General features: G+C 24.5%; 1 protein-coding gene across 1 annotated transcript in view; it reads left to right on the forward strand.

Annotated features, from left to right (window-relative positions):
- Positions 1–12127, forward strand: part of Tomosyn (syntaxin-binding protein tomosyn) — a 769959-nt gene that overhangs the window by 684721 nt on the left and 73111 nt on the right. The window lies entirely within an intron of this gene.

Genomic DNA, 12127 nt, shown 5'->3' on the forward strand with positions numbered 1-12127 from the left:
TAAAGATACTTTCTGAATATCATATGAATTTATCAGTGAATTTATCAGTTTCATCTCTTAGATTAATAAATTAATTAATAAAAATAGAGTGTTTCATTTTATGCTTATTTACAGGCATCAGAATAAAAATATAAAATAGGACATCTGTAAAGTTGTAATCCATTTTCCTTTGTTCCACTTTTGTTCAAGTATTCCACTTGTTGAAGTAGATCCACTTTAATTATAGATGACCTCTTATTAATGATCCACATGAATCTTAAAATATTTTTTTTTAACTTAATGTATAAGTTTAGACCAATAAATTATCCTTTTGATTATTTTTTATTTTTATTAAATAATAAAAGTAATAAAGAAGTAATGTCAATCTGTTTTTTAAAAACCTGATTGGGCCTTTTGAAATTTAAAATGTGTATAAATTTTAGCAAAATTTTTTTTCCCAAAATGACTTATCTGATATAAGAAAAAATATAAAAATAAATGTTTGTGTACCATTATATAATAAATTATCTATTTAAAATTTTAACTAGTTTCTTTACAAAGTCAGTGAATAAAGTCCCAAATCAGTTTTAATGTTTTTTTTTTGTACAGTAAAATAATAAAGCTGAAGTTCTATAAATGGAGCTTTCTTTAAGTTATTAATTTATTTTAAGTTTTATTTAGATAAAATAAAAAATATTCATTATAAACACACTTTCAGAGTGAGATTTCTACTTTCAGAGTGAGCTGTATTATGTGAATGATTAATAATGTTCACAACCACAATTATATTTTATTACAAAATAAGAAGGATTGTCTAAATATTTTTAAAAAGTTTCATATTTTGTCCCTATTATATTTTAATCCAGTTTAATGAAACTAATAAAAAAGTTTTTTTATGCTTTCTGAAAATCAGTTTTATTTTGTGTTGATCCCAATGTCGGTTTTTCATTTATTGAAATAAATAGCTGAAAGTTATTCTTCTCCATGTAAGAAAATTTCTTTTTATTTATATATTCTTAAAATCAGTTTTTAGTAGAAATATTTTTCAAATTTATAACGATAAGAATATTGTAATGATTGTGTAATTAAGATCCTGAATCATTTAGTTTGAAAAATACTTTTTTTTTTTGCTTTCAGCTGTCATTATGCTTCGATGTTTTTTTCTTAATTTTAATACTTTTTACATTTCTCTTAATTTTTTTTATAAAATAATTAATATAGTTAATTTTGAATCACATTTCATATTGCAAGTTTATTTTTTAATTGTTTATATAATATATCCAAATATATAGTTTTATATAAAACAATATATTATTGATTCATAAAATTAGTTTTATTTATATATATTTTTATGCACAATTGGTTTTTATATATTTTTGTTTAAATAAATAGATTTTTTTATGATTAATGGAAATGTTATTTTTTGTTAGATGTTAGTTATTATTTTTTTATTTTCATTTTATACTTTTTTTTTGAATGTTTTTGGAAAATGTATTTCTCTTTGATTTTTATTTTAAATATAAATATACTTAATTTGATTCTCCGAAAATATATTTTTTTAAATATAGAATTAAAAAAATTCCAACTATATTATTATTATTATTAGAGAAATTTTAATAGAATAGGTTTTAGTCTTAAAAAGGTTTTTTAAATATTTTATTTTTTACTATTATTTCTTAATCTACTGTGCTTAACTCTTAGTGTTGACTATTTTTTTTTTTTTGTTTTTTTTTTTTTATTTATAATAATTTCATGTATGCATTTTTATTTAATTTTATTTATTTAATCATTTACTTTTGAAAATGTCTTATTCTTTTATTTTTTATTATTTCTTTTCTACATCCTTTTCTTCCTTTCTATTTCCCTATGATACTTTATTCTTGCTATAGTATTATGCATGTTAAGAAGCACGTTTATCGTCTGTTTGCACTGTGCATGTTTTTTCTCTTTTTTACTCTTTCTTACAAATAGGTGATTTTTTTTAATATGCATTTATTGTCAGTTTTTTTCAGATAAATTATTTTTCTTAATTTTTCTCTGACTTTACAGTCTATTGTAATTATCAAACATTTTATGGTGCCATTCTGAATTCTTTCTTCTTTATGAAACAATGCATTATTATTGATTTTACTATTACTTTTTTAAATATTTATCTCTTATGTGTAAGACAACTAAACTTCTAAATAAAATGATTATAATATATTTTTTTTTATGAATTATATTTTGAATACACTTATGTATATTTTATAATACGATACATATTTTAAATTGTTATACCTATCTATTCATATCTTGTTACAGAAGGACAAAGTGGTAAGTTTTGAAATGCAGTATAAATTTTTCAGGGTTTTTAATTTTTTAATTGTATGTGGAAGGAGCAACTATGGTAATAATTTTATTATCGTTATTTTCTTCTGTTTATGTATAAATATTTATTAAATCTTACGTATTTGGCAGCTTAAAATTTTATATAAAATTAATTAAACTTTTGCAATAAGTAATTAATATCAATTTTGTGTTTTGATATTATTTTTAATTTATTATTTTGATTTTGTAAAGATTTTTTAAATTCTGCATAGAAGTTACAACTGTATGAAGAAATGAATACACGCTACGCTTTAAATGCAGCATTTACCTTAGTATGGCACTAATCTCATTATTAAATGTAATTTTTTAATCATAATGTTGGAGATTATTAATTATATAGGTACTAGGTAACTGCAATTTTACTACAATGTCACAATAATAAGATAATAAATAACATTTTGCAATTTTTTTTTAATATGAATTTTTTATAAAATAAATTGGTCAAATACTTTTCAGACTATTAGTTTTAGTTTTACTCTTATAAACATCAAAGTATATTCCGTATACATATAATTAAACATATAACATGTACATAAATATAAAATTCTTTAAATTATTTAACAGTAGACATTTTTTTTCAGTTTCTTTGTGAGTGTATTTCAAGGTCTTCTTTAATTAATAGTAAATAGTTAAACCAGTAGGGAGAATATCCATAGATGAGGTAATAAAGTTTGGCTTAAAGAGACAGCGATTTCTGCTAATATAAATATTCTGACAAAAGCTTTTCATGTGGTGTATGGAATACTTAGAAATTTTATTTTCTTTTCAACAAATTTAAAAATGCAAGGTATAATCGAGAAATACTCTTATGTAACAGGGAGAGTAATATGTCGACATGTGATAGAATCAACAACCAATGTGAAAAGAGGACTTGTTTTGTTTTTTTTCTTTTATAAATAAAATAATTGTCTGTTATATTTCTAAAGCAAATCACATCATATATCATATAGTCCAAAACTATAGAATGCAACCTGTTTGTTTCCTAAAGACGTTTATTTAGTACCACCTTTGATTCTTGGATTGTGTCTCACATTTAAATTGAAATAATTATGGTTTTCTTGTAGGATAACTCTTAAACTATTGCCTGTAGAACAACATCTGTAGTGTACTCAGAATTCTATTTAAAAAAATAATTATCCATATTTGATACATAATAAGCTTAATTACGTATAGTTGCACTGGCAACATGTTTTTTAATACTTTTTTTTTTAATAGCCATATTAGCTAGACAAGGTTCATTGTAGTTACAGATGAAGATTCTCATAAGAATAAAAAGTATTTTAAAAGCTGAAGCAATATTACCATAGTAGTCACTTTTGTTCTTCAGAATTCATAAGTGTTTTTACTCTTGTTAAATAATTACGTTTTATTGTTCTAAAAAATTGTTGTTTTTTTTTTGTTTTTTTTTTTATAGTGCATTAAAACAAGGGCTCAAATATACCCATGAAAATTTTGATTTTTACAAAAAACAAACAAAATTTTTAAAAAAATGAAATATGTGTTATAAATATAAGAAACAAAACTATTTGTTAAAATACATTTGTACATCATGTTTTAGTTTGAAATGGTAAAAAATTAATGTGCACTTCCTATGATATTTAACGTGGAAAAAACCGGAATTAACTCAAAATTTTACTAATTAAAGTAAAATATATAAATATGATTACAGTTATAATTAAAATATAATTTTTAAATTTACAAAAAAGTTTATGAATACATTTTTTTTAATACACTAAAAAGCTTAATTGAGTTAGATTTCAAATTAATAATAGCCAAACACAGATAATAGTACCGATATTTTGACACTAATAATGTAATAACTACCCAGTAGATTCATAACTGTTCAGACTCCCAGGATTTAATGGGTTTAATTGAAGTTTTAGTCGTAGCTAAAAGATTTAAAAATTTCAGTAATTTTAATTTACATTAGAATTCTCTATACAGAAGAATTGAGAGGAGAGTGGAAGAAGTGTTAGGAGAAGACCAATTTGGTTTCAGGAAAAGTATAGGGACAAGGGAAGCAATTTTAGGCCTCAGATTAATAGTAGATGGAAGATTAAAGAAAAACAAACCAACATACTTGGCGTTTATAGACCTAGAAAAGGCATTCGATAACGTAGACTGGAATAAAATGTTCAGCATTTTAAAAAAATTAGGGTTCAAATACAGAGATAGAAGAACAATTGCTAACATGTACAGGAACCAAACAGCAACAGTAATAATTGAAGAACATAAGAAAGAAGCCGTAATAAGAAAGGGAGTCCGACAAGGATGTTCCCTTTCTCCGTTACTTTTTAATCTTTACATGGAACTAGCAGTTAATGATGTTAAAGAACAATTTAGATTCAGAGTAACAGTACAAGGTGAAAAGATAAAGATGCTACGATTTGCTGATGATATAGTAATTCTAGCCGAGAGTAAAAAGGATTTAGAAGAAACAATGAACGGCATAGATGAAGTCCTATGCAAGAACTATCGCATGAAAATAAACAAGAACAAAACAAAAGTAATGAAATGTAGTAGAAATAACAAAGATGGACCACTAAATGTGAAAATAGAAGGAGAAAAGATTATGGAGGTAGAAGAATTTTGTTATTTGGGAAGTAGAATTACTAAAGATGGACGAAGCAGGAGCGATATAAAATGCTGAATAGCACAAGCGAAACTTCAGTAAAAAGGCTTCAGTAAAAAATATAATTTGTTTACATCAAAAATTAATTTAACTGTCAGGAAAAGATTTTTGAAAGTATATGTTTGGAGTGTTGCTTTATATGGAAGTGAAACTTGGACGATCGGAGTATCTGAGAAGAAAAGATTAGAAGCTTTTGAAATGCGGTGCTATAGGAGAATGTTAAAAATCAGATGGGTGGATAAAGTGACAAATGAAGAGGTATTGCGGCAAATAGATGAAGAAAGAAGCATTTGGAAAAATATAGTTAAAAGAAGAGACAGACTTATAGGCCACATACTAAGGCATCCTGGAATAGTCGCTTTAATATTGGAATGACAGGTAGAAGGAAAAAATTGTGTAGGCAGGCCACGTTTGGAATATGTAAAACAAATTGTTAGGGATGTAGGATGTAGAGGGTATACTGAAATGAAACGACTAGCACTATATAGGGAATCTTGGAGAGCTGCATCAAACCAGTCAAATGACTGAAGACAAAAAAAAAAAAAATTAAAATTCTAGTGACTTTCTTAGCGTTATTATTTTTACATTGACTTTTTTCTGGTAAATATTACACAGGAGAAAATGAAAGCGGTAGAAAGTGGATGATAATTAACCAGAAATGTTTTGGGCTTTCCCCAAAAGTTGATGATGCATTCTATTGAAAAATATTTATGGTTTACTTACTAGACAATAGGTTCACTAACCTATGATAAAGGAGCTACAGTCTTGAATCCTTTATGAGATTAATATTGGCTGCTACAATCTAATAAAGAAAACTGTCTTGTTGTGCAGATCTATATGTAACATTTGAGCAATATAGACAAATTTTGTAAACTCAAATTATTTGTAATTTACAAAAAATTGTTTTTTTTTTCTAAATTATTGTGTTGACCATAGTACTTCCCTAAGGTGAGCCAACACAATATGATTCCAGCTCTGATTTCTTTGTTTTATGATTTCTAAATCCTTGGTAGAGTTTGTTTTATAACTATAGTAATTACATTTATCAAGAATTAAAGATAAATGAACGTTAAAAGTATTTTATTTATTAAAAAATTAAACAAAATATTTAACTGTAATACGTCTTCAATCAGTCGTGATTAGAGAATATTTTATGACCTTAAGTTAAGGGAGACCTCTGAAAATATATCACAGAAACTGAGAATAATTTATATTCATTCTTAAATAATATTTTAAAGAATTCTTCCTATTTCAGTAATATTTTTCCTATTTTTTTCTTTCCCTTTTTTGAATTTTTAAATGTCTTTTACTTTGTGAGTGTAAAACATTCAGTTCACAGTATATTATTAGGAGTAATCTTAATTTATATACGCATATTATTTTAAATAGCAATCCAAATCACTTCACAAATAATTTAAATTTATATTATATAATGTCATATTTATTATTTTAAAAATAAATTCTTTTAATTTAGGCTGCTGAATTAAATTACGATCTGCTTATTTTATATTACCTTACTTTATTATGGTTTTATTACTTTTTTATGATGATTATTTAAACTTGTATTACCGATTATCTGTTAATTTGAGTGATAAGTTTATAATTATTTATTTTCTATACATTTTTATTGTGTAAAAATTTATATTTGTAAACATTCTGTTTAACGCATTTTTCTAAATTATTTTTTCTTTTTTCTTATATATATGTTTCAATGTTTATAAAGCTAAGACTTTTTTGGAAGGGTAGGGATCATTTTACTTTTGATCAAATGGTTGCAGTTTTTAATATTCATTTATTAACAAATGACAGCAATGTAGTCAACAGTAATAATGTACTTAATTTTTATTAAATATTTCTTTCTATTACCTGGCCAGACTTTAATTTTTTTCACACTATCCTGCTCTGCAGTGTTAATTTACCAAAATTATTTATTGTTTAATTTTTCACGTAAATGTTAATTGATATTGCATTCAACATAATATAAATGTATATGTCTGTTATGCACAATTTATGTTAGAATAATCAAAAGCTTTTGTTTAAATGTTTGCATTAAAATAATTTTGTCTAATTGTGTAATGTACTGTGAAATATTGTGTAGTTTCTATATAAGAATTATTATTTTATTAACTTTACAAAAATTATTCCTCTTACCATTATAATTGTAAAAATATATGTAGTTTATAACTTATTATTTTCCCTATCGATTGGAAATATTGTATATATAATGCACTATTTTCCATCGAAAGGAGTAAAACAATTTTTTGCTTTGGATTTTTACTAATTATTTTATATCAGAAAGAGGTTTATTAATTTGTTAATTTCATTATCTGTCCAAGTTGCATATACAGCTGTGATGAATGTAAAGCACATGAGGTACAAGAGACATAAGTCAAAGTAGCTTTCTCTTAAACCACCAGTCCCTGTAGTCCAAGGTCTAAGACTGAATATTACTTGTATTTCAGAGGGTTTGGCATATTGATATGCAAATTATATTTGATTTTGTGAAGACGGCAACTGAAAACTACCTCATCTTCCATTTTTCTACTCTGCATTACGTAGGATACTTGATACTTTATACTTACGCAGGATATTCTAAGAATCAATTGAGCTATTTTCATTAGTGTCTTGTAACTCATTTCAGGTCACCTACAACTGTTAGGTTTTAGATTCTAACATATGTACTAATAAAAAAAATTGAATTTGTAAAGTTTACCCTACAGAATATTTTTATAGTTGTCATTTTAAACAATAGATTCATTCAATTTAATAACATTTGATTTTTTTCATAACTATGAACTTTTTTGTTAATCGGAAATGATAAATTATAATAGTTTTACCACAACATAAAATCCATAATGTTTATGAAACAGAGATCTAAAAAAACAAATTAATTAAATTTCTTATAAAAGATTTTTGTTATAAATATTTTACATTTAAGTTAAATATTTACTTATTTATACTCATACGAGTAAATTCTTAGTTTTAAAATTGCTCTAAACTCTTTTTCAGCAAATCTACCCTACCCCTAAGCTACTTTTGGTACTTACGTATTAACGCCACCGCAGCTATAGCTTTATTTAAAAACAAAGTAGTCAATCGGATTTCGGTGGAAAATGAACAGTCTGTATTAATTTTAATAAATGGTTATTTATATTTATTTATTTTATAAATATAATTTAACCAAACTTAACCTACGGTCGCTTCGCTCGCTAACCGTGACTAATTAACAGGAGTGTTTTGATTATTTAAATAATAAATAATTGCAATAATTACTGAATTTATTAAATAAATACTCAAAAAATTACGGCGTTAATTAGTCAAGGTTAGCGAGGAATTTTTTTTCACGTTGCTAAACAGAAACGCGCAAACTTTAATGCCTTTGATAATAGATTTCATAAAAGCGGATCGACAATTATTTCAGACGAATAGCGGGCATATCGGGGAATTCCAAACCTGCCGGGAAACTGTATCCATCAAACAGTTAATCATTCGTAAAATTTTGTTGAACCACAAACATGAGCCCGTACACAAACTATTAAAAATAAATGGAAATTAGCGAATCATCGTAAAAAATTTGGTGTGGTACAGATAGACGAATGATAAATTCGTTGTAAAGTTCATACGATGTCACCGTCATAGAAATCGTGATTTATTTCAGAAATCCTCGCCGACTGGTCTCCTTATTAAAAAGTAAATCAATATTTAAAATAATTCTATAACTGAAAAAAAGGGGTCAGTGAAATAACCATCATTTAAAATACGTCAGCACACAACAGTTATTTCACATTATAACGCTAGGAATTTTTTTTTAACTTATTAAAAAGAAAATAATTTAATTCATAAAATCTTTATTTACCTGAATTATGGATTTAAAAAGGTTTTTGTACAAAGTAAGTTCTTGCTCTTTTGTTGTGTTAATCGGCGATCTTTTTTAATAGCAACACATAGACGGTATATTTTAAATCATGTATATAAACAAAGAGGTATAAGAAACACTAGTTCATAAAAAAATATAATTCCATTTATTTGGTGTTGTTAATATAAATATTAATTTAATAAATAAACAAAAATAAAAATGAGATCGCATAAATTTAATGGCACTCAAAATGGTGTGTAAATGATGAGTCACCATGTAAAAGAATTCTGTTATCTTAAAAAATTATAATCTGGCACCAAAATACCAAGATAATCTGGCACTATTTTTTTATTTTTTTTATTTTATTAAAAAGTAATTTTATCATCAATTAGTTGAATCCCTAAAAAAATAATTATATACAATTTTTTTTTATTACAGTCTTTTGAGTGAATGTGAATTATCCACATTGCACTGCAGGTAAATAAATGATATCCATTGAATTTCTAAGATAATATTAATGGTATGATCATGATTTGGTCCAGATTTTGAAAATCTGTTTTGTCCATTAAAAAATATGACTACATACAATGTAATATGGCTTATAACATGTAATAAGTAAAAAATTATTACAATAAATTATTTTTAGCTTCTACAAACGATGATTTATTGAATAATAAGGAATTACTATTTAATAATAAAATTTTATGTTAAAATTAAAATGTGTGAAGAGTATTAGAATCTTCTGCTGACTTACAAAATTTCTAAAATTATCCGTATTTGTAATAAATTATTAATTATTTTATTATGCATATTTCAGAAGGTTTTATTACTGTTAGAATTTTCTGATTAACCTTTAATCTGCTGAATTAGTTACTAAATGTTGGTGGCAGAAAAATGATATTTTAGTTTAAGGATTTATACAGTTTATAAGGTATCTTAATTAGATTATTTTTTATATAATGTGATTAAAAAATATCTTTAGATAGAGTTTGAAAAATATAACTGAACATATAAGTGGTTAAACTTAAACAATTTAACATTGGTTATGACCTCTTTTTTTATTATCATTCATTAATGATTTTTAATATTAATAAGTACATATAAATAATCAGAATGATTTCAGACAAAAATATGAAATTAATAATAATTATTTCTATTATTAAAATAATTTTATGAAGGGTATGTAATTTTTTTTAATTTAATAATTTTTGTGGCTAAGACATTATTGCATGTTTTTTTTTTTTATATCTACTAACAATGCTTTTGTTTGATTGGCTGCACTTATTTTTGCTGCTTTGCATTTATTTTTATTAATTTTTTTAAAAGTGTGTTGTTTCATGGTAATGGTGTGTGCGTGTATTAAAATTAATTATATATTTAAATTTTTATGCATATTATTAATTTTAATTTAACTTAATTAAGAGATTTCTATCTTTTTTTTTCTATAGAAAATATTTTTTATTAAATAATAATAGGATTTACAAATATTAAGTCTCAGTAACTTTCAGTTTGTGTTAATTGCTGTATATCTACATACAAAATAGTTATTTTAGTTATGGATATTGTATCTAAAAGAAATATTGAAAATGCTTAAGATACTGAAACTGATAATGAAAATGAATGTTTGAAATAACCAAATGAAGTAGATTGAGTATTCATGCAGTTTTCTGTAGGTGTTAGAAATTTTGTGAAAATATTTACTGAAATTTCTACATTTATGAAATAAGTTAGTTCATAGCGAAATAAATACTTGAGAAAATAATATGATGTAATTACTATTATCACAAAAGTAATTTAAATAGTTATTAAATGTGTAATTTACATGTTAAGTAACTATTACAATTTTGATTGGAACTAGGTATGAAAGTTCTGAATTTATATATAAATTTCTTTAATTTTCTTGATTTATTTGTTTACTCAAAACTAGTTTTCAGTTTTATCATGTTATATTTTATTCATCTTTGCCTCCAAAGATGAATATTATTTGAACTCAAATTTTCTGTCTCATGGAATTACTTAACTCGCTTTTACTGTAAGAAAGCCCTTAACATGTTAAAACAAACAAAATCTTTTTGCTCATAATGCATTTTAAGATAGTAACCGTGAACAGTCCCTCTGTGAATTGAAGTATACAGTTTCTCTGTATACTTTCCCCTTTTCACTATCCTTGATTACCAGCCTATGGTTTCACAGATATCCTAACTAGGATTAAGCGTAATACTGCTTAATGGCTTAAGTGTCTAGTAAAATTTTAGCCTCATACTATCCTTCAGTGAGTCACATATTTATTTTTGTTTAGTTGATGAGTAAAATTACATTTTAATAATTGTATATTTTTAAATAAAATTTATATTGGAAAGATACCGTAGTTATTTAAAAAAAAAAAATGTATTTACATTAACTGGTTAGCAAAATTGTCAGTCACCTGTTTCTACAATTATTCTTTAATGCTAGAGGATCCTTATTCCAATTCATTTAACAGTACACATACTTTTAAATGGAATTAAATGTTAGAATAATTTGGTTATTGTAATTAAATTAATAGCATCGTTTCAGAAATAACAAGCTGTAGATTTGATAAGACCTACTAATACTGCAGAAATGTTTACTGCAGGTCTTAACTACTTGTGAAATTGCTCACATCATTCATAGACTATGGTTATCTATGGGAACCTTTATATTAAATGTATCTTTAGGTATAGTCATTTTTTCATGCCTCATATCCTTCAATTTCTGGAATGCTTTTCCCAAGAAGTTTCAGGCGTCAGTATATGCAGATTATAAGGAAACATTTTTTATATTATCAGGATGAATTATATATTATCAGGATTTTTATATTTTTATCAGTGAGGAAATTTAAATCCAGTTAAAAAGAGTGCATCTTTAATTTTATTTCAAAATTAGTCTTGTGTCATTGCAGAATAGTTGGACTGACAAGTTAACTTCTTAATCATCCATTAGATTTCTGATATTATCCCTCTTTTGATTATTTTCAAAGTTTTTATAGTCTGCACAAAATTTTTAAGAGATACATGTAGCATTTTCTCTTGCTTTATCTCAACCATAAAACTGATTGTTACCTTCATAGTCTCATTTAGTATTTTTGCATAAAATGTACAAAATAACATAATTCAATTACTTGTTATTGAAATAATTAATTGTTAATGATTAACCAAACCAGATTTACTTTAAATAAACTTTGCTTACTTTTATTAATTACATAAATAAAAAAATATGTTATTTTAAGTAACTTTGGGATCTATTTTGTTGTTAAAAATTAATAGGTTTTACAA

This window comes from Lycorma delicatula, chromosome 7 (assembly GCF_047948215.1).
Source record: "Lycorma delicatula isolate Av1 chromosome 7, ASM4794821v1, whole genome shotgun sequence".
Lineage (NCBI taxonomy): Eukaryota > Metazoa > Arthropoda > Insecta > Hemiptera > Fulgoridae > Lycorma > Lycorma delicatula.